Genomic DNA, 24,883 nt, shown 5'->3' with positions numbered 1-24,883 from the left:
TTCAAATTGTTCTTGTCAGGATCTTCTGGCTCTACATAGTTTTATTCTCAGAATGATGGCAGTAGTCTTCCAAGGATATAGCACCTTCAGAACTTATGATATTTGAAGAAAAGCAATTTGATCTCTTTGACATTTATATTAAGCCTTGAAAAATAACAGTGATATGCTTTGCCTTGGTCATGGCTTCGCCTACAAAAAATCTTGCTAAGAGGAGGAGGGTATCTGATTGGATCCTGGAATACAGGATCATCACTACGACAAGGAGAGTTGCACACTTAATGAATGGAGGAACAGCTCCCAGAAGGAAGGGATGAGGTCAGACCATGGAAGAAGACATATCTACCATCATAACTCATTCTAGTACCGAAAACCATATTGATCTAGTGGTGGTAAATTACTACCACTGTTACTAGCACTTTGTTCAGCATCTACAATCAAAATTTTAATGCATTTCAAAGGATAGAGGTACTAGTTTATATTTCACTTCTAGGCACCATATCAAGCTTCAATCTCACTTTTGTGTACTATATATCTTCCCATTCTCCACTATGTAATAATCAGAAATAATTAAATAGTTGAATACCTCTGCTCTATTACTACTGACCACCAACACAGCTGTCAGGTTTTTCTGTAGTTCCTGAAATTTATCCACAAGAAAGTTCCTGTCTATAACAAACATGGCTTTCACTTCATGTCCCTTACCTGGGGAACTATAGACTATGCAAAACAATAATTATGGTATCTTATAAAGTGCTAAAGATGACTCTAACTGGAATTAAAATGTATTCCATAACTGAGAAGCGAGGAATCAAATAGAAGTTGTCCAAATTTCCTTCAGAAAAAAAGATGGAAATGACAATACCAATCCTTATAAGAAGCTGAGGGGAACGTCTGGTGCCATCTAAATCAAAGGAGTTGGCAATTCCATGGCAACTCTTCCCCGTGTTCAGTTGCTCTGTGCCGTACTGGCCCATTGTGATTTTAGTCTGCACCTGTGTGGTGTGATGCGCTGTGCCCTGGGTAGAATGACTTAAAGAAGTATGAAGTTTTTGAAGCAGTGTATTGCGCCCCAGTGATCGATTAATTGCCAAGTCTACAGGAGTCTTAAAAGCAGAGATCAAAAATTTAAGTGCTGTTAGGGACCATTGGGTAATGAAAACGAGCAAAGCATATCTTATGTAACATAATAGGAAGGAATGAGAACTGTAGTAAACTTGAAACCATGTCTAAAATGATCAGCTGTAGCTTGCTCTTTCTAACTGATCATATGCACAAATGCAGACCACTCGTTTCTGGATATCCTACTTCTCATGATATACTGTAAGACTGGATTTTTCTGTATAATATTCTCAAATTAAAATACTGAGTCAAACACAATGTATCTGAAAGTTGGATTCAGTGTGGAGCTGCAAATTTGAGATTCCACTACCCTCCTGAAATAGTTGAGTCTTCTGTGACTTTTTGGTACAAACTCTGCTCTTTCTCTACCTGAAGTTAGGGGGATGGAGACCCTCTGCTTGCCGCATCTTCCCGCATTATCCATATGCAAGCTCAGGGTCTACACTGAAAGAAAGCCTGTGTCAGGGTTTTCCTAAAAGTTTCTTGAGGATCTGTTTTTGACTTTCACATCAGTTGGTCTTAATTTTGACTCTCAGAATTGGCAAACTCTTTCTGTATTCTGTTCTTTTTCAGAGATTTCCTTCGTTAATTGTTTTTCTACCATCTATCCTTCACACCCTATGATCAGCAACTGCTGGTCTGATAACTCAAAGGAAGTGAGCAGGATATGGTCCCCTGGGATTAATTGTTCATCCACCTTAACAACCTTCATGGCAAAGGAGACAGATAAGTAGCTCAGTCTGTGCATCATATGGGCTGAATCCATTGATGGATACCTCATGCTGTCAATTCTGGGTTCACGGAAATAAATGAAGAATTAAGCACGGTGAAATGAGAGGCACCTATTTTGTGAAATACACAAAGCTCTTAACCTATTTTGTGAAATACACAAAGCTCTTAACTGATATGTTCTTAACCTATTTTGTGAAATACACAAAGCTCTTAACTGATATGTTCTCTAAACTTTATATGAGCACTATATCCTATCCATAAAGGAGATAGGATATTGTCCTTGCTAACCAGTTTCCTCAGCTAATTTTGAACTCCAAAGCTAAGATTCACTGTTTAAAAAATAGAAATGCAGTTTCATGGGCGAAAGCCAAATTCTCTCTGCTGCTTCTCTACCAATTTGATCCAATGGAGAATTCAGTAAACTTCTGATATTTCATTTAAATTAGTGAAAATCTTGAGGACCTTAAGTGGCTGTTTACATGTAGTCCTTTAAGTCAGGTTGTGAAACAGTGAAAATGTGTGCCTGGTGGCGTAACAATACCTGTCTAAGGTTCAACTTGGTTGCCATAACCCTTGCCATATTGACTCTATTTCTTATAATTTTCCTCTGATTCTCTGGAAGCCAAGCTTGTATCTCAGCAACTTGCTATCTCCAGGGGATTTCCTTGTTTTAGTAATTCACTCTCCCTGGCTCTCATTTCACCGTGCTTAATTCTTCATTTATTTCCGTGAACCCAGAATTGACAGCATGAGGTATCCATCAATGGCTTCAGCCCATATGATGCACAGACTGAGCTACTTATCTGACTCCTTTGCCGTGAAGGTTGTTAAAACTTGAGATGTTGCTCTGAATTTTGTGAAACACCTATTTTGTGAAATACACAAAGCTCTTAACTGATATGTTCTCTAAACTTTATATGAGCACTATAATGAAGATTATTATCTCTATTAAAGAGTGAAGACACTAAAAAATACAGATGTTAAGTGCCTGTGGAATAGATAATCTAGCTCTTCTCTAAACGTAGCTCTTCTTCCTGGGCAACCAGGTAACTGTGTTTCTCAGATTCCCTGCATTTAGGAGTAGCCACACAACTGAGATATGGCTGATAAAATATGGTTAAAAGTGATCTCACTACTGTCAACATCCATACCTTGTCATACATATTAATTTACCCTGTTTCTTTGGCTATCTACAAAGGAAACACAGGAGATTGAGCAGTTCTATGCATATATGATTTTCCAGATATCTAGTTCAATTGTTTTTCATTCTGAATTAAATGTAAAATTTTAAAAACCATTTTGACTGTCTTAGATTGAAAAATTTAATTCAACTTTTCATGCTAAATCTAAATGTGAAATTATTTCTCTTTGGTCCTTAAAGAATTGTTTTAGCTTAAACTTCATTTAGAACATTGTCCTTAGCAAGTATAATTCATCAGGCTAATTAGTATCCTCCATGTATATTTAAGCAGGTGTGTCTTAGAGAGCTCATGCCAATCACATTTCTCTATGAATAATAAATGACTTCCAGTGTGCTGTTCATTTCATTTGATTTCAAAATATTGTATCATTTTCTGTATGTAGTGAATATAAGAAATTATAATATTGTTTCCCAACTTTAAGTGTTCTCTATAGATTTCAAAGTCAGTTGTAAATATTGTTAATTATAAAGTCATGCTCAGTGAATTTTCATAGTTTATCTTCTTCCTCTGTGTGTAGTGTTGCAAATGACAGTAGATTTTTTTAAGGTTAAACAGTTAAACCAATGTATTGGTATTTTTCAAGTGGCCATATTTTTAGTGTATTTTTTAAATTGTCCCCTTATCAAATGTGAATGTTATAACATTTTTCTCCCACATTCACTCAGATTAATTTTTTTATATTGGAGCGAATTTGTAAATTCCTAAATTTTTGAGATCATCACAAGTGTTTTAGATTATGAAATAAAATTCCAAAGAATGAGTTGAAAAGATTAATATTCACATTTACGTTTGGAGTACACGACTACAAAGACACTTTGGATATTATGTTGATTTCCAGTCTGAGGGACTTTTGAACTGGTGGTGGAATTCGGAAACTACTTGGACATCTGAGTAATTTAAGAGAGATTTCAATTGAAATCTTTACAGATTCCTCCACCAACAATTACCTATAGTAACCTAGATATGCCTATTTGTTATGATGACATTAAAACCTCAAAACAGACTAAACGATTCAGAAATGTCAAGTTTATAATACAGGCAATCCATCATAATAGTCTACGGCTATGCTTCTTCATTCTTTCCACTGCTACAAAAGGGCATTGTACTTTACAAGACACTGGGCACATAAATGATTTTTCTCTGGAGTAATCTTTCTAAGAGTTACTTAGACATTTTTAATTGAAACTAGAACTAATGCTGAAATCTACCTGCCATGTTAACACTGGAGACTTATTATTTCCCAGTCATAATTCCAGTTTGGTTCTGAGCACTTGTGAATTGTAACTCTGTTGTAAGATTAAGCAATATAGGGTACTCATACCTGGATTATGAAATTGCCACAGAAAAATTTCGGTTAAGCCAGTTATTTCAGTGGGCCAACTGGAGTTTGGGGACAAAGAGATAACAGCCTCCTATTCTAAGTAGGAGTTTCCTGTTGCTGTTTTCTAAGGATGTTCGAAACTAGAAACATATAGCATTTTCTGTAGAAATCTTTGTTTTGATATCCAGGGACTGCCCCAGATGTTATTTTTCGAGATTCCTCACTTCTTTAGGTACTTCTGGTTGGGTGAGGAATCACAGAGTGAAAATCGTATTTTTTTAATGAAATATTTTTTAACAGAAGTAACAACAATTGTTTTAGAGGGGATTCAGTTTTAGCTATCTTGGTGGACCACGTATTCTTTTAAACTATATCTAGGTCTTGGTACAACAGCTTCTAAAACTGATAGAGAAAAAGAACTCGAATTACTATAAATGAAGAGTATGAGACCAAGAAGTTCACTGAAGTGGAGGTTCTCTTGATGAGGCAAATACTACTGTACAAACTATTGCAGATGAGAGGGGATGGTAAAGCAGGGATTAAAATGTGCCATTCTCGTGAGAGTGCTCCCTGCCATTAGGTGTTGTAACCTGGATGACGTATACATATATATGTGCATGTATGCGTTTAAACGGGCGCGCGCGCACACACACACACACACACACACATGTTCAGCTATGAAAAATTAGAAAATTCTAGTATTTGTGACAAATATGTATGGACCTTGAAGACATGCGGGATAAGCTGAAATTATTGTGATAATCGTTGGGTAGAAAATCATTGTGCTGTATGCCTTAAACTTATATAGTGATATATGCCAATTACTGCTCAATAAAACTGGAAGAAAAAACACATTAAAGATTTTTTAAAAAAATACCTGATCTTTTTTTTCTAAAGACAGAACCAATTTAAAGATGAACAAATGGGGAAGACGGGCAGATAGCAATCAGATATTCTCTCTATTACTAATAAAACAATAGGAGAAGTGTGCCGTAGATGGTAACCAAGTGGATTTATTAGTATGTCATCCTACATTGACAGCAGTGCCCATCCCTGCATCCTGTACAAGTAGAGCCTGTGCTTATGAGTTTATGGCACAGAGGAACAGTGAGTACTGGTGAACACGCAGAAGACGGCATGCTTTGCAAGGAGAGGAAGTGCAGAGTTGAACATGTCCTTTTCAAAACTACCATTCAGGGAGTTGTGTGAAAAGATTAGGGAGAAAGGATACAAGAGTTACTCTAGCAGACATTTCTCATCATTTAAACAGGGGCCCAGGGAAGGCATGTTCTGGGCGACAGTGTAGTATTTGTTACGTGTATAAACTGCAGTTTTTTAACCATCTCGCTGTCCCCTTTGTTGGGCATTTAAGTTGTTTCCAGTTTTTCTCCAAAATAAATAGCATTTCAATCACAACAAGTGCACATGCATCTTTGTGTCTATCTCTAATAGATTTGCAGCTTGATAGAGAAAACAGAAAAAAAAAAAGCGTGAGTTTTGCAAATGACTGTCAATAAAACTGAACAGAGCACTCTTTCAAATTTAAGATCTCATCTGTGAAGCATTCCGTTTCAGATTCATTCTTGTCTAGCAAGAAGTCACGTGTGAAATAATTTCAAACCACGTTATGGAAAACAAAGCAACCTATGTATTTGATAGAGATTCTGTTTTCCTCACATAGCATATGCTCAGGAGTAGATTAAGTAGTCAGCGCATGCACTGACATGCAGAAATGGAGTCGCGTTTCTCAGTTATCGCGGTACACAGAGTTCATCCTGCTGCCGTGGTTATCAATTCAGTTGGCCAAAGTACCCCTGTTGGTGAGCTTCCCACCACAGCATCTCATCCTCCGATCGGTTATCTTTTATATTCCAGCAGCACACAATGAGACCAAACAGATTCCAGCACACTTTTCTTTTTCCTTTGTGAGAGTACAGATTTCCGTTGTTGAAAAATAACTGAGCATCAAAAAAGGTGCCTTCCTTTGATATCCATTTATCCAGTCATCTAATATTACTGACAGAAAGAAGACCAGGTGGTCCATAGAAGATGATGAATCACTTGTAAAATGACCACGATTGTCAGGCTGCCAATTTTCCCATTGGCAGTTCTGGGATAATGCCTGACAACACCTGGCTGGATCATAGGAGTGGCTACTTTATTTTTGTCCATGAATGCTAATTTTTTGAATTTTTATAATCCATTCTGATTCAGCCTAAAGAATCTTCATGCATTAGACATTTCTAGATCAGAGGAACTCGAGAGGACAGAGACAGTAGAGTTTGGCTACAATTTTGGGATTACTCTAGCTTGACTGTATGTGGGATGAAATAAACTCCAGGGGCTCAATTGACTTTGATATTACAGTTCCCCTTTGAAGAAGAAATGCTTCAAGATCCAAATGGATTTCCTTGGGTCACCTAGAACAAGTTTAGGCTAACACGACTTTTACCACGAATGCCATACAGAGTTCAAACTGCATATCTGGTCCTAATTGCAAGGGACTTCTATTTTAAAATATGTATTTCATACCTGTGCTCTTGGGCAGCCAACCTTCTATTGATATTATTTTGTTCGTGGGTAAGAGTGTAAATCCATTCTGAATTTTCTAGCAAGGCAGTAACTTGAGGATAAGTGTCCAGCTGCCTTCTGCCACCTACCTCTCAACTTCCTTTGAAAAGTGGTATCGTGGTCCTGTAGAATTTTGTCCTCAGATCTATTTTTAACACTTCCTTTATTTGGCTACCTAATGCAAGGTCTGTGTCAAGGGATTTGTTGATTCCCGCAGGCTGTGTTTCTCAGGTTCTTGTTTCAACAAATTCTTTGTTAGGGTCTCCATGGAAGCTCCTAGTGAGAGATGAAGCACAGGAGAAACCAGGGCATTTCTTCCCCCAGTTTTTGTCTTCGGCTTCATTTCCTGCAGCTCCTGACAGGTGTGCTGAAGTGAGGTGCAGCCATGCTAGTTGGATTTAAGTGAGAAGTCAGGAAGTTAGAAACCTTTATCTGTATGAATTTGAAATCAGTAAGAATTAAATGAAGAGCAGAGTTGAGGAGAGGGACATAAATCTAGAGTTATTTGAAAAAATGGGAAAGAGCAACTTGGGTGATGACTATAATAGTTGGCATATTTTGACTATGAGAATGAAGCTGGGCATTATTAGGGAAGGGAGGAGGAGAATATTCTAGAAGTAATGATAAAGAGCAATGAAGAAGCATTCCGTAGTTCCAATTTCAAGGGCATAAAGATAATGGAAGATGTAGACAAAATCTCCTATTGTAGCCATTATACCTATGGTTCTTGCTCTCTCAACCTCCCCAGGGAAAAATTAGACACTATATCTCGCATTTGGCTATTTACTGCTAAGTTTTTGTTTTACTCATTTTCATCTTCCTTTCACCATGAAACTGGAGAAATGAATGAATATATAGTTTTCTAGATAAACTGGAACTAACAACACAAAAATAAGAGTTCAAAAAATAGTTCCTGATTTAAAAAGAGAGAACTTAGACTGAAAAATTTAAAGACTTAAGAAAGTTCTTTAAATTTAATCAAAAGAACTTTACTACATTATTATAGTCCTTTGGAATTTTCAGGCTACAACAACAAAGAAAGAAATCTCCAATAATAAAAGAAACAAAAATTCAGTTTGCAAACAAAAGAAACAAAAATCACATTGTTTTAGAAGAGCTAGAAGTAATGGAACAATAGAGCTTCAGAGCTCTGGTGGAAAAAAAATGATCCAAGAGTCCCAAATTTAGGCAAATTTACACCTTTGAATAGAAATTCTGATATTCAAGAGTTCAGATAGTATAATGCTCTGGTATAAATCACCATAAAAAACAATTAAACAAATGGGAAAATAAAAGGAAAAATCATAAATTGTGACTCTAGTTACTAGTGAAAAAAAACTTGAAATCAGTAAATATCATGTATTACCAAATTTAAGGGAGGTATTTTTTCTCATAAAATTATCTAAAGTAGAAAATTTTCATTTTAAGTAGACATTTAACAATATTCTATACATTGTCAAATCTCTTTGTATTCAAAATGGTGAAAAATATCACTGGGATCTTTTCCTGAAGAAAATGTAGGATGTCTTTATTTATGGTTGTGTTATGTTCAAGAATAAATGTTATAATTTTCTATCTATTTCCAATTATGCTGTTTAATGCCTTCTTTAAAAAATTTGTTAGCAATTTCTCAGATTACTCTTGCCATATATTCAAGTATATTTAGTATAAAAAGATTGCATTTGATATAACATACATTATCCCCAGATCCACATTTTCAACAACCAAAAAATGGATTAAAGTATTTTAAAAATTTAATTTCCAAAATGTAAGTTACATTTATTGTCTTCTTAAATATTTGCATGTATGATTATCAAAGTGAAATATTATTTACAAAAATGGTGTTATGAGCACTAGTGGAATTGAATAATAAAGACTAGGAATGAAAGTGCAAGCAAACAAATCATCATAGAAGGCATGACAGATAAAATCAAACAATAGTTATAAGAGGAAGAGAGAGGGAGGGGGAGAGAGAGAAAAGAAAAAAAGAATGAAAAGAAAAAAAGAATGAAAAGAAAGAAAAAGGAAAAGGAAGAGAAGGAGGGTAGGAGAGAAGGAGGGAGGGAGGGAGGGAGGGAGGGAAGGAGGAAGGAAGGAAGGAAGGAAGGAAGGAAGGAAGGAAGGAAGGAAGGAAGGAAGGAAGGAGGAGGGGGAAGGAGAAAGGGAGAAAAGGAGGAACGGAGGAAGGGAAAGACCAACAAATATAGTGATCGATACTATCTTTCATTATCAGAAGGCCCTGAATTTGAATGTTGGCTCTGGCACTAAGTGACAAATTATTCAATTTCACTGTGTCTCATTTTTCTCAGGTGTGTGATTTATTAGCATTTAACCACTCTGAACTTTGATTTTCTGTAAATGAAGATAGTATTACCTACCTCACATTTTTTATAAGTATTAAATGTATAGTCCTTATTCCAGTACCCTCCTTAAATGTTAGTTATCTTTCTATTAATTCTAACATCAATCATAAAATTATCATAGAGTGTTTTTCTTCAAATGATCTTTAAATTATACCTTATTGATTATTTGCTAACTCTGCCTTGCACACTAAATTTGGGTATGTAAAAGAGTATACACGTGTCATAAAGCACAAAAACTTGTGGTCAAGGCCCAGAGTGCTGCCGTCTCCTTGCTTAGTGAATTAGGTAACCCACCTCATCTACAACAATCAGTAATAACCTCTTTAATATGGTCATTATAGATCATTCTGTTAAGAGAATGTGTTAAAGAATTGTCTACATGCAGACAATTTGCACATCACAACTGTTTTTAGCTTATGCCAATGTGTAGGGCAGAGCGTTTGCTGGCATCCTCTTTTCCATGCAAATCACTCCTCCACTGGAAGATTACTACTACTTAGGAAAAAAGTATCATTCTCTAAAGTGGAATGTGTATATTCATGAGGATCTATTTTGGTTTATGCTGATATCTCATGGGACACAAACGTTTGAGTTAAGAGATTCTTTTAAGTGAAGAAATGTGAGAAGTGAGACCAGGGATTTGAAGCTATTAAAAGTTGTGGAGAAGTAAGGAGATAGAATCTTAGAACTAACAAGACAGCACAAATTTCCTCTGATGTGATACAGAAGGTGGAAACCTTTGCTTGATTAAAAGAAATCAGATGACAATTATTCTTATTTTACATGTGCAGCTGACAGAACTATAGTAATTATCACAAAGGGAAAAAAATGAACTACCATCATGTAAAAACAACTGTAAAAATTAAACATGAAAAATATTTTTAAGTGTGCCACACGACAAAGAAAGCTATATGTCATGCATGATTACGTTATAATTAGGTGATATGGGAATTTAGGGCAGGGAGACACCAACTAACATAGGAGTATATGAGAATATTCCATAGGTAGATTACTAAGTTCTTTGCTTTACGTGAAGAAAAAAATGCAGATGATGAGTGGAGAAGGTAGAGGTAAATGCATGAAGTATTTTACTTTAATGGGTTTAATGGCTCTTAAAATTAAATTCCAGCTCTAAAATACTGCTTCCAAAACCATTGGAAATACCACTTTCATTCTGGAATGGATCCAGGTGCAGATAACAGAAATATAATGGACAGCATTATATCTTAGATGGAAAAAATAAATAAAACTAATTTTCAGAGAGAAAAGAGCTGGTTCTATCAAATATTGTGTAATTTTAAACTTGCTGGTGAGAAAGACAAAGGCGGAGGAGAACCATTTTGAGTGTGGACAGGAAAGAGACTTTACATTTTAAAAAAAGCTGCTGATTCTGTTTCTAAGCTTATGAACTTATCTAAGACAAAAAATAAAATCACACAAATGTTTTAAGATCAAGGACCGTCACATATGCATTTAACTCATCAGGAACTGACTATTGAAATAATCAAATAATAAAAAACTGAGAACACGTTTTTGGCCTTTAGAAGATATCATAAGAGAAACTATCAAATTTATTATACTCAGTATCAGAATAGACTAAGCTGTACATTATGAGGACACATTAAAAGACTAATCTAGCATTTTAATTTTTTTAAAGATTTTTATTAAAATATAGCTAATGTGCAATATTGTATTAGTTTCGGGCATATACCATAGTTATTTTGCATTTATATACCTAAAGAAATGATCATCACGATAAGTCCCAGCAACCATCTGTAACTGTACATGTTATCACAAGGTTATTGACGATGTTCCCTCTGCTGGACACCGCATCCTCATGACTTACTTGTTTTATACCCGGAAGTCTGACCCTCTTTTTCCCCCTTCACCGCCCTGCCCTGCTTTTTTGGTTTTTCAATTATAATATTATATTCGGTATTATTTTAGCATTTTATTGTTCTTGAAACAAAATATTTTAATTTAATGAGTTATTTTTTTCAACCAGTTCTAAAGATTAGTCTTAATTTGTTCATTGTATGGCAAACAGTGTAATGACTCATGAGGTGCTGGTCTATATTCTACCATCATAAAAATCTCAGTATAGGATGTTCTGAAATCTATTATGTATGATGTAATCTGTTGCTTATGACAGCTATTGCAGCCAGTCTTTTAGTCATGAAACAAGTTATAAGGGTTGGAGCAAGTTATCATTAAGCCTTCCTGAGCTTCGGTTTCTCTCTGTTATATTGCTTAATTATATCCCAAGGATATTTGAAGGATTAAAATAAATTGTATGCTGTTAACTAATATATAAGACTCTATTATATAAATAGTTACTGCTACCACTGTTGATACTTATGTCATTAATAATAATACCATATGTGGTTCTATCCTTTTGTCTATATAATATCTCTGGGTATTTTAATATTTTATGCACTATATGTACAGCCAGGTACATTATTCAGGCCATGCACATATTTGATTTTATTATGACAACTGATTTCTGTAAATACTCTTAGAGATTTAAAAAAAAAAATCTCTTAGGTTCTACCTGGAATGGTACAGAAAAACCATGAGTGTAAATTTTTTACACATTTTACTCCTTGGTGGAGTAGAAAATAGGGAATGAACATTATTTTCAAAGTGAAGTAGACAGGCAGAGTCACAAGAAACAACCCTTCAAAAATATTTCCTTAGACCTTTCACCAACTGTAACAACAGACCCCAGGTCTAAGGCACAAAGGGATGAGCCACTTTTCTCTAAGTAATAAGGCCCTAGTAAGACTCTCATTCACAGTGAAGGGAAGGTTTCTATCCACTAGAAATATACTGAATTAGAGATTAACTTTGGTTAACACTCTTCTTTTGAGAGACAAATTTTTATGGCCAGCCTGGCATAACTCTGAAATTAGCCCAATGTCTAACACATTTAATGCTCCCAAAATTTTGTTGAATAAATAAATCATCACAACCTAATAAAAATTTGGATAAACAAGGACAAGATAATTTTTGGAGAGGATTCTTTAAAAATAGAAAAGTTAGTTTGATAGTGACGATGATAATGGTAGAAGATAATAATTGCATAAGTATAGCATAAATGTCCCAGATACAAGACACATAGTAATTATTTAGTTAATTGTTTTTCGAATGAATAAATGGGAGAAGAGTCAAGATTAAAAGGGTATTCAGAAATATAGTTATAATTAAATATGAAAGATTTCCTTGTAATTTCACAAATTAGTATTGAAGGATCATTTAGAAATCTACGCTTTTCATATGCCCAGTTTCTCAAGCTTATGGTGACCTATTTCAACAACAAATTTTTAGTGGAGGCCAGGTAAACCTAATCCATCTCTTCTACTTAACTAACTGAAAGTAGGTAATGGAATGAAATAAAAATATAAAATAAAAATATGTACAGGTTGACACTCCAGCTCATTTTCAGTGTGGATCAGCTACAGATATCTATTTTGTCATCTGTGTATGAAAAGGAAGATATTTTACAAATAAACAGGAATGAAAATTATATCTCTGTCTGCAACTTTATGCACAGTATTCAAGGTGCTAAAACAACACAACTCAATTAGTCTGCTTTTGTTATTGTTGCATTCACAGAGATTCTAAGAGTAATTCCTGGTGTAGATGTAGTGTCTAATTATAATGTTTTTGACAATAGCTGAATGCGAAAATTTCCATATAGAAAAACAATATATTTAAAATTACTTTATTTTATTCTTCTTTCATATTATTTTAAGGAAATAATGTGGACTTATAAAAATGACGTGTGAAGCAGTAACATCCAAGAAAAAAGATTACCTTGTTACTTCAATAGAGTGTAAGTATACAATTTGTTAATAAAGGAAGCTAAGGTTAATCTTATAGTTTAAATATCTCTAAAATGACAAATACACTAAAGCAGTAGTTTTAACTACTTGATTGTAAATTAGAATCACTCTCCAAAACCTTGATGTCTAGTTCACCCCCAAGGCCAATTAAATCAGAAATATAATAAGATGGCATTTAAACATGGGATCATTCAACCATCTGTAGATAATTCTCTGCCAAAGAATGTATACGAAAGCAACCCCTCAATGGGGAATACACCATAGCAAAGTGTAATTATATTTTACAATATACTATATTTCAGACGTCATTATAAATCTTCTTCAAATTATCCTCATCTGTGTGAGCCCTCCGTCTTCTGTTACAACTGTAACATGTATGCCATTAATTCCACTGCTGCTCTACAAAGGCAGATACAAAGTCTAAAAGGAGGAGGAGTCGGCATCTTGATATGCCTGATAATTACTTGTCTTATAGAACTTACTTTCCACTCTAATTGGCTATAATTTCCGTTTTAGGGCACTCAAAGGCTAATGGGATATTAAGGCTTGAAAAAGCTTGAGAAGTCATCAGGTCTAATTCACTAATTTTCTAGATGGAGAAACCAGAACGGAGTTTGTGTTTCCAACCTTGCCTGCAATAGTTGGTTGGCATTGGGCTGCTCCGACCCACTACTGTCTGGCTTCTCCAATGCAACCATAGCCTCTCAAATGGTCTTCTCTCTTCCGCCTGTGACCACTATGAGCTACACTCAACTTAGCAGGCAGAGTAAAGATCACTTCTTTGCTCAAAATCTCCCAACATCTTCCCATTTCATTATGACTTAAAACCAAAGTTCTAGAACTCACTACATGATCTACCCCCTACCTATCTCTGAGACCTCCACAGTCTTCTTACCATTTCTCTCTCCTCTTTCTTTACCACCTTCTTTGTTTCATAGGAATCCTATGTGTGTTAAAGCCTTTGCACTGGATTATTTCATGGTTTACTCCTTCCCTGGTAGTGAGATGTCACTTTATCAGTAGGGACTTCCTTAACCACTCTATTTAACATAGCACCTTCACTCGGGTTACATATTCTTTCCCCTTGTACTACTGTATTTTTTTTAAATTTGCCATATTAATCATCTTATATAGAGTATATTGTATTTAATAAACTATTAATTCCTATTTTTCCCTATTCAAATATAAGCACAATAAAAGGCAGGAATATTATTTTTTTCTCTGTTTTATTTATTATCAAACCCCTAGTTTCTATAACAATCTCTGGCACATTAGAGACAACTAAATAAATGTTTCTCGAATGAATAAATAAAAGAATGAATTACATAAACTTTTGTATGGTGGGATAGTCAATGCTCATAAACAATTCTGTGGTTTTACTGGGATGTTTGTAAACACACACAGACTCTGAGGATCTGGTTCAATCTATTATTTTCTGTTACCAGCAGGATCACTACTATTCTACTACATGACAGATTTAACTCTATAATACCAAAGAATTAAAAAAAAAAAAAAATCCCGGATTTTCTTGGATGTAAATTTTTTTAAAAAATCAATCAGCTGAAATATAATCAAGCAAGAGAGACTGTAGGTTACATTGCCTAGTTACTTACCCATAAATTATACCTGAATATATTGGCAATAAAATAGTAGGAATGCAAATCGATGTCGACTTTCTGGTTATGTATTTCCCACACTTACCATTATGTGTATCTAATTAGGATATGAAGCTTGTATTACAAAGAGATGACAGAGAAAAGAAATATATTTTGTTCTCCAGGAGAAATGCACAGGGATTTATTTTCTATTTTTCATTACAGAGTCAGAGATTTATAGTGCTGCTTGTTGCATTTTGCAGATCAGAGGATCAGAGAACAGCATTCTGCTCTTAAAGGTTTGCCTCGTGGAACCAAAAAACAGCTACTAGTAAATATTTTGTGCAAAGTGGCAGATTCTGGTATTCATATACTTATTTCCATTTTGCTCTGTAAAGTGGCATCTGGAAAGAAACCTATCATCTAAAAAGTGTTTATAAATTCTCCTTTTATAGAACTTGGATTTGTCATATTTTTAAAATTTCATAAAAATGTGTCTACTTTTATCTTCCTGCATGACAGCTCAACAGAATCTCAGAAATTTAGGAAATGGGGCCTTTGTTTTGTTCTCTTAACTTTTTTTTTTTATTTTGATGTTATTTAAGACCCACAGAAAAGTTGCTAGAACAGCACAGAGAATTCTGTATAACCTTCAACCAGATTTCTCCAAAGTTAGCATTTCACCATATCTGCTTTTGATTTATCTTTCCCTTTTTCTCTTTTTCTCTCAACCTGTATGCATGTGTACACACACACACACACACACACACACACACACACACACACACACAGTTTTCTGAATCTACCATGTTGTGGACATGATGGCCTTGTATTTGAACCTTAAATTGAAGATTAAATAATCAAGGTTGTGAGGCAGGATAAAGTTTAAGGATTAAAAAGATAAATTTTTTGTTGATTACTGTAAAGGAGAGTACAATAACATCCCTGTTAAATGTGCATGATAAAGATATCAATATGGTATTTTTTATATGAAGATAAACAAGGATAAATTTTCGATCATGTCTTCTGGCAAAGTCCTGTATTACCTTCCTCTCCACTCATCCTTTGGGAAGTTGTCTTTTCAGGCTCTCATCGGATAATTATTTATTTATTGGATAAAATGATCATCTGAAAATCATGCTATGCCCAACTAAAAGAGAAAAACCACACCCGGATGAATGAAAGTGTATTATCAAGCACCCCATAGGACTTCATATCTTCCTTTGCTTCTTGCTCTATCTAATCTATCTCTAAGCTTTACGTGGTGCCAGAAATAAAAGAAATTAGCTCTAATTTAGACTACCAAGTGTCCTTTATTCAATTCTTATTAGCACTGTTTGATATGTTTGTGGTTTTATGACCTGCTGCATATCTCCCCAGAGCATTGTTAAAAATAATGTTGGTAGACAGCCTAATCTGAGTTCCAAGTTATTTTTAGTATTTCAACAACATACGGCATCGATAGGCAAACAGTCCATTAATATGGATAATGCTGAATAATTTTGATTTATATTAAAAAACAGCATCATATTTGAATTAGCAGAAAGTCCAAATTGGTCAGAATTTGATTGTACTAAAATGGTCGAAATATCATTTATTTCCTTTAACCATTATGACCACCACCAAAATCATAATGTAGCCCTTTCAAAACATATTGTTATTTTTTTTAATGTTGTATTTGAAAGGTATCTGTGACTGGAGACCAGTGTATGTAGAAGGACACAATGTTGAAGAGGAACTCTGATGAAAGAATGTGTTTCTTTCAAAATCGTTGTGTATTTTACATATGTAAGAACCTAGTATGTACTATACATGACTATTAATGATGGAGTAGCCCCACATGCTACAAACTCTGTGACAAAGAGAGTTACATATCATATCTAGATACCAAATGAAACTCTTAGACATGGTTTTATAAAATGTTTTTCAATTTTAATTTCAGTTGGTTCCTGTGTGTTTTCAGAAAAATTATTGGATGTGGACTGATAATAGAAATGGTTGCTTTTTGTAATCTCTAAGATAATGTAAATGAATAAAATGTAGCACATATTAATGGAAAGTACTACAAGAAGGTGATAATAATTATCACATTTAAGTACAGTAAGTAAAAAAATTACACATAATTATGTGATCTATTTTGATTTAATATAAAATTAAAAGTAGTCTGAGGGAGAATAATAACCAGAGAATGAGATATTGTTAAATAATTTTTTTGACCAGATTTTGAAAACATTTAGGACTTCAGCTAGCTAAAGCAAAAACAACAAAAAAAATACGTTAAGTGGATACAGGAGCAATAGCAACATAGAATTTCAAAACAGATCACATGCAGATAAAGCTTCTTGGATTGTTCATAAGATGAATTTTCATAATTTTAAATGTGACCTAATTATATAACTAGAGTTATCTCCTAATATGGTTGATAAACAATAGTGAGAGGATGCAGATATTTAAAATGCACAAGTAAAAACAGCAACATGAGTAGAACTGCATTTTAGAAAACTTCATAATGACCCATAAATTATTGCTTATGAAATGTATTATCAGGATTTCTTACTTTGGAATAGCAATAGTAGGATATTTGTTCAATGAAGAATTAGAATCTTTGTGAGAAGTGATCCTTCCTAAAGAAAGAAGATATAGAACCAACTTGGTCTATGGGAAAGAAGGAAAAAATTTACACACAGTATATTTTTACTATAACCTCATTGTTCTGCCTTACTTGCCCTATTCACCATTCATCTTAATGGGCACATGCCAATACTCTGGGAATTAAGAATTATAAACTCTCTTAATAACCTGAAAGAAATATTTCTCTTATTAAAATATCTTTAAAGAAGTAAAACTAAGATAATAATATCTGCTATAAAATATGAAAATAAAAAATAAAATATCTTTTAAGTCAGATAGTTAAAAACTACTTTATAATGTCCTCCACCCCTCCTCTAAGGCGTTTGCTGTCTAAATTTATTTTTTATATCATGGAAGAGGTTGGTTAATACTACCATGAAGAGATATCAGTAAACTTCTGTTCTTTTTTTCATGAAGTTAAGGTTATAGTATTCAATATTTCATCAGTGAAATGAATTACACTAATAGGCTTTCAAATATGAAGCAAACATTGCAATTATGGGATAAACTTCATTTGGTAATGAACTGGTTTTGTAGTGCTTGATTCTGTTTGCTGGTATTTTTTATGCATAATTTTGGGTCTGTTTTGGGTTTGATTATGCTCCTTATTACATTGATACATGCTTCTTTGCATGTCTAGTAAATTTTGTTTTTATGCTTATTATTGTCATAGTATGCATTGATTGCCTAAATTTTGTTGTTTTCTTTTAGAATTTATAATATTTTTTGACTGGCATTTATTTGTATAGCAGCTTGATCTTTCCCAAGCTTGATTTTTTAATTTATTTTTTTCATGGATATATAACCAACATAGCATAAAATGTACTCCTTTAAAGTATAGAATTCAGTAGATTTTAGTATATTCTAAAGTTAAGCAAATGTCGCCAATATCGAACATTTTTATTATCTTAAAACAGATCTCACAGCCATTAGCAGTCAGTCCTCCTCTCTCCCCTAGTCCCTGGCAAACACTAATCTTTCCATTTCTATATATTTGCGTATTCTGTATACTTCATGGAACTGGAATCATACAATATGTAGCCCTTTTGTCTTACTTCTTAACATATTATGTTTTCAAGGGTTATCCATGTTACATCATATATGAATGTGTCATTACTCATTATGGCTAAACACATTTCATTGTAAGGATATACCAATTGTGTTTATCCATTCATCAATTGATAAGCATTTGGCTTGTTTGTGCTTTTTCAGTTATTACAAATAATGCTGCTATTAAAATTTGTGTGAAAGTTTTTTTGTGTGGTGCGAGTATATGATTTTGTATTCTTGGGTGTATATGTAGAAGTAAATATGCTGGGTCTTATGCTAATTATGTTTAACGTTTTTATGTGTGGCCAAACTATTCTCCAAAGTGGAGGCACCATTTTAGTTTCCTATCAGCAATGTTTGAGTATTGCCATTTTCCCACATCCTCATCAACAATTGTTGTCACCTGTCTTTTTGATCAAAGCCATCCTAATGGGTGTGAAGTGGTATCTTATATGATTTACATTTCCCTAATAAGTAATGGTGTCGAACGTATTTTCATGCGCTTATTGATCATTTGCATACTACTTTGGAGAAATATCCATTTAAATCTTTTTCCCATTTTCTGACTGGGTCGTCTTCTTTTATTGAGTTGTAAGAGTTATTTTTTTTTATGTATGTTGTAGATAAGAATCCCTTAACAGATTTATGATTTGCAAATTGTTTCCTATTCTCTAAATTGTCTTTTCATTTTCTTAATTGTGTCCCTATCTAGAAGCTCCAGTAAAGTGTTGAGTACGAGTAGTGAGAGCAAATATCCTTGTCTTTTTTCTGATCTTAGTACGTCTATTTTCATTTTTTTTTTTTTTTTTGCCATTATGTATGATGATAGCTATGGATTTTTTTATAGATGCCTTTTATCGGGTTGAGAATATTCCTTTATATACCTATTGTATAGTGTTTTTATGAAGAGTGTTGCATTTTTGCCAAATGCTTCATTGATGTCTGTTGAGATAATCATTTATTTTTTGTTTTTTATCCTACCAATATGGCATTGATTAATTTTTATATGTTGAAGTGACCTTGTATTCCTAGAATGAATCTCACTTGGTCATGACATGTAATGCTTTTTATATTTTGTTGGATTTAGTTTGTTTATGTTTTGTTAATGGTATTTTTGTCTATAGTCTTATTGGAAGGACATTTGTCTGTATTTTCTTGCTTTTTATGTGTTTGGTTTTGATGTAAAGATAATACTGACTTCAAAAAATTAGTTGGTAAGTGATCACTCTTTTAGAATTTGAAAGGTTCTTCCTTAAATGTTTGGTAGAATTCAATAGTGTATCGGCCTGGGCTTTCCTTTGTTGTAAGTTTTTATTTTACTGATTCTGTTTCTTCGCTTGTTACAATTCTTTCACAAATAGCTAACTTTTGGTTTTGTTGATTTTTTTCTATAGTTATTTTATTATCTATTTTGTTTACTTCCGGCTAAGTTTTTATTATTTTCTTTTTTTCTGTTGCTTTTAGTTTAGTTTACCCTTCTTTTTATAGTTTTTTTTTTTTTAGGATGGCATATTAGATTATTGATATAAGATCATTCTTCTTTTTCAATATAGACATTTGGAACTATAAACTCCCCTCCAATCAATATTTTAGCTTTATGAAATATATTCTTGTATGTTGTGTTCTCCTATTCATTTGTCTCAAAATATTTTCCAATTACCCTTAGAATTTTTTTGATACATTATTTTTTTAAGACTATGTAGTGTAATTTCCACATATTTACAAATTTCTCAAATTTCTTTTTTAGTTATTATGAAGTCTACTGATTTCTAATTTTGTTCCAGTATGATTGATAACCTACTTTGGTTTCAATTCTTTTCAATTTAATGAGCATTGCTTTTTATAGCTTAATGTATGATCTATTTGGACAATGTTCCATATATACTTGAAAATAATGTATATTCTGCTGTGATTCTATATATGTGTACTCTGTGGGGAGTTTTATTCATGTCTTTAGGTCTAAATGGTTTCTAGTGTTATTCATATCTCCTATTTCCTTATTAACCTTTTATTCATTGTTCTATTTCTCATGCTAATTCTGTCAGTTTTGTTTCATGTTTTGGGGCCTTTGTTGTTATGTGTTGTTAGGTTTACTATTGTTATGCCTTCTTGATGGACTAACCCTTACCATTTTATTATTATTAATTGTCTTTTTTTTTTTTTTTACTATAGGAATGTTTATTTTCTTCTTATGTCTGTGTTGTATGATATTATAGCTACTACAACTTCTTTTGGTTACAATTAACACAATTTGTCTTTTTTCATTTCTTTTTTATTTTCAAGATTTATGTTTCTTTGAATCTACACTGTATCTCTCATGGACAGCATATAGTTAGATTGTGCTTTTTTTAATTAATTCTTTTTATGAAATCAATCCCAATTACCACCTTTTTTGTGTGTTACATTCTGGTTTATGCGAATTACAATTAACTTCTTAATTTACAATCTAATTCTTATTAATACTAAATTAATTGCTACCTCAATACTTTACAGAAATTTTACTCTGTATAGCTTCATCCTCTCCTCTTCTGGACTATTATTGTATATATTATATCTTTATCCGTTGTAGGTCTATAGACATATTTATAATTATTGATTTATGTAGTTTTATTGTTTATTTTTAATATCTTTATTTTTAAAATAGGCTGTTTTTCAGAGCAATTTTAAGTTTACAGAACAAATGAGCAGAAAGTACAAATTTATAATTAAATGCTTTATGCAGTTGTCTTTTAAGTCAGAGAGCAGAGAAAAAGTATTACTAACAAAAAATACATTGCACTGTCTTTATATACCTGTGCTCTTTATTTCTTTATATAGATTTAATATATTATCTAGTATTCTTTAATTGCAACCTAAAATATTACAATATTATATGTCAATGATATTTCAATCAAATAAATAAATAAAGCATATGTTTGGAACTTAGGACTAGTCTACATAATTCTCTGTACTCTAGGAAAACAGAATAGTGAATGCAAATTACCATATTTAAGTGCTTATGTGTTTGCTGAATAGATCAGTAAATTATTTCATGACACTTTCAGCTGTAATTGATGATTTGGGAAATTCAAGTAAGGACATTTTATATATGGTTTATATGTTTATCTTGTGCAAAAAATGTTTAGTTAAAATAAACTCTGAAATTATGAACAGAAAAACAGAAGGATGTATAAGTAAATATGATATGTAACAACCTTCACATATCTGCGGCAAGAGTCTGATAAATTATAATAATATATTTTTAAATGACTTCAAAATAATATGAGAAGAATTTTTAGAGATGAAACACAATGACTTTAATATTTTGATATTGACAATCTACTACATAAGCTATTTTTGAAAGTATTTCAAGAGATTCAAATAATATAAAATTACAAGTATAGTGTAATAAAGTAACCCTCAAAATTGCAGGTGAAATTGGAATGGCCAATTTGATGTCATCAATTGCAATTAGTTGGGATTAATTATGTAGCTTTGTAAAAAATCAATATGCTATTTTATAATCTTAAAATGAATACACTTTTAATGTAGCTACTGCTTTAAGGTCAAAGCTTAACCGAGGTATTTAATTGGAAATGTTGGAACATGTACCTTCAATACTTGGTACAATATTGATCTTAAACCCTTTAATCAGACAACTTTATTATATAACATAATTACATAATAGTATATCTTCCTAATTTTCTCAGGTCATCTAATTTCACTTTTCCTTTGCTTTCTCATTCTAAAATTAATTTTTCACACCTTGAAATTATTTAATTATCACATCTTGAAATATTAAAACATTTTTCTGAAGACACTAAAAATCAATAACTAATATAAACTACGTAATTTAACAGCATTTCTAGTCATATGAACTTTGGTCATAAATAAAAGTATTAAGCTAACACCCTAAATAAGTGTGTTTAATGTATTTAATATTTGCCACCCACTTCATCCCCAAATTTTTCACAGTTATATTACTACTGAAGAGGAAGATTATTTAAAGACATTCTAATGATTTAAACTGTCCCAGTTTTTAAAGACTAAGGGCTTCACCTGAAAGTCGCAGTCTTTACAATCGACCATCACAGTATATGAACCTGCTTTCCTCAGGTGATGAAATGGGTTTCCTTCTGAAGGCCTTATTTTCCTGCTGTCTGTTACCTACTGTGTGAACCCCATACTTTGGAACGCGCCCTCATTTACCAGACACGTGGCCTTGTTTCACGGGCACTCCTTACTCCAACCTTTTTTTCATGCTACATGACCATTAGTGTTCTAGCTGTCACTATAGCATCTAGATATCTGTACAGATGTTAAGAACCTGACTTCGCATCATTATGAGGCCCCAACTTTGGCTCCTGCTAAGATTTTCTGGATCAAAACTCCTTGGCATTAATCCCCTACTCCAGTGTTCTTCCTCGTCTCTACTTTCCTTCAAATCAACTTTAACCAAGGCTTTAACCAAGGCCTTCTGCTTCTTACCATCCTACGTCTTCTTACTATCTTCTCCTTGCTGTGGAAATACAACTGTAGAAATAAATTTCTATTATTTAAGTCATATATCTTACTATCTAAGTCCCATATCCCATCTCACAAACACAAATCTCTTTCTCAGTTTCTTCCCTGAGTGTTTGTACAAGATGTACAAACTGTATTTCTCAGTTCTTAGATGCACAAATGTAACTGTATTTCTCTCTTCTTATTCCCGCTTGTAATTTTTCAGAAATATAAATGACATAATGAGTTTATCAATGTATATTGAATAATAATAATTTGACCGGAACTGTTAGAACTGAGAGACTGAAGTTTAAGGTGTGAAAGTTAAATACTAAGCAAGTGTGCTACTTTACTATATTTTTCTTTCTCCCTTTACACCAAAAAACTAGTTTTGGCCACAAAAGTACAAAAGCAAGCCATTAGATTGTCTTAAAGTGGTAAATATTTTCATGCATGTTATAAACCAAGAAACACTATTAGAGTTTACTATTTAAAATACAGTAATATTTACCCAAGGTTATAACTAAAAGTTTACCTGAGGGGAATATCACTTTATTGGGGATAATTAAGTAGAGATTTAAAATCATGCATTGTCTCCTTAAAAGTTATGTGACGTTTATGAAGATAAAAATATATGAATAATACAAAACATGTACATTACTTTTATTTAATATATATGACTATTTTAACAGTTGTATCAAGAAATAGCATGAATAATAGTCATGCATATTTTAAGAAACCTGGTTATTTTATATAGTTCTTTAGTTCTTTTTTTAAAAAAAGCGTGAGTGCTTAATATGTTACATACACACTTCTACATGAATTAATGGTATGCAAATTATATTGGGGAGCTTTAATTTATTTTCACATTCTATTGAGAAGGAAACTAAAGTGCAGCGAGGTTAAGTAGTAACACGTACGATAGTTACAAATAAATAGAAATACATAACTATGCTTGTTAGAGGCAGAACTTGTTTTAACTAAATATTTTTTTGGACAAACCTGATTGTTTTATCTATTTCACAGTCCACATATACTCAGGAACCAAGCTAGGGTTAATACAGTTAAAACTGAACGAGACCATGTGTTTAATTTGATATTTTCTAAATTTGTGTCTGTAACATTAATTCTATTATTTTGATATTAGAAGTACTTCTCTATAAACTGTGAAATACAGAATAAATTTTTTTCTTTCTCATTTGGTTTAAGTTATAGCCATAAATTAGTAATCATGTAATATGTTACTTTTTAATATCTCAATTTTTTTTCATTTACTGATAATGCAAAAGTTAATTTAACTTAGCCCAGTTTCTTTACATTTCATGTCTAACAGGTAAATGAAGAATAATATTGAATTCGACATATTATAAGCCTATATCCATACAGAGTAAAGAGAATAAGATATGGATATAACTTTTTAAAAATTTCTTCTTAAAGAGAAATTCTAGCTTTAGCATTTGATATTCTACAATTCATTTCCATTTTCCATTTTATTTCAATTTTTTTTGCTTTGGTTATTATTATTTAACTTTTGACTTGAAAATGTATATTCCTATACAAATATTTATCTCAGTTGTATCGAACTACAACTATTATTGGCCCTATTAGATGCCATTGTTCTTTCTTAATTGTTCTATCTAAAGAGGCTTATTTTCTGATTGATATTCTACAACATGCTTCAAATTGTTTAGCGTTTTCTTTTTGTTCCAATATCAAGTCCTCTTTTTTGCCCAGGACATTCTTTCCATATGCTTCCTTGATTTCATCTTGTATATTACCATCTGATATGTATAATTACATTTTATAACTGTGACTTATTACAATATGCTTTCCTCTACCAAACACTTCTCTACTCCTGCCTTTATACATGGCACAAATAATGTTTCTCTTATTGTTTCATAATGAATTGTCTTACACCCTAGTAAAATAAATGTTGAGTTTCTTCTCAGTACGATAAAACATTGTCTTCTAT

Source organism: Rousettus aegyptiacus, unplaced genomic scaffold (genome assembly GCF_014176215.1).
Source record: "Rousettus aegyptiacus isolate mRouAeg1 unplaced genomic scaffold, mRouAeg1.p scaffold_m13_p_17, whole genome shotgun sequence".
Lineage (NCBI taxonomy): Eukaryota > Metazoa > Chordata > Mammalia > Chiroptera > Pteropodidae > Rousettus > Rousettus aegyptiacus.
The sequence above is the reverse complement of the archived record's forward strand: the minus strand, read 5'-3'. Positions refer to the sequence as shown.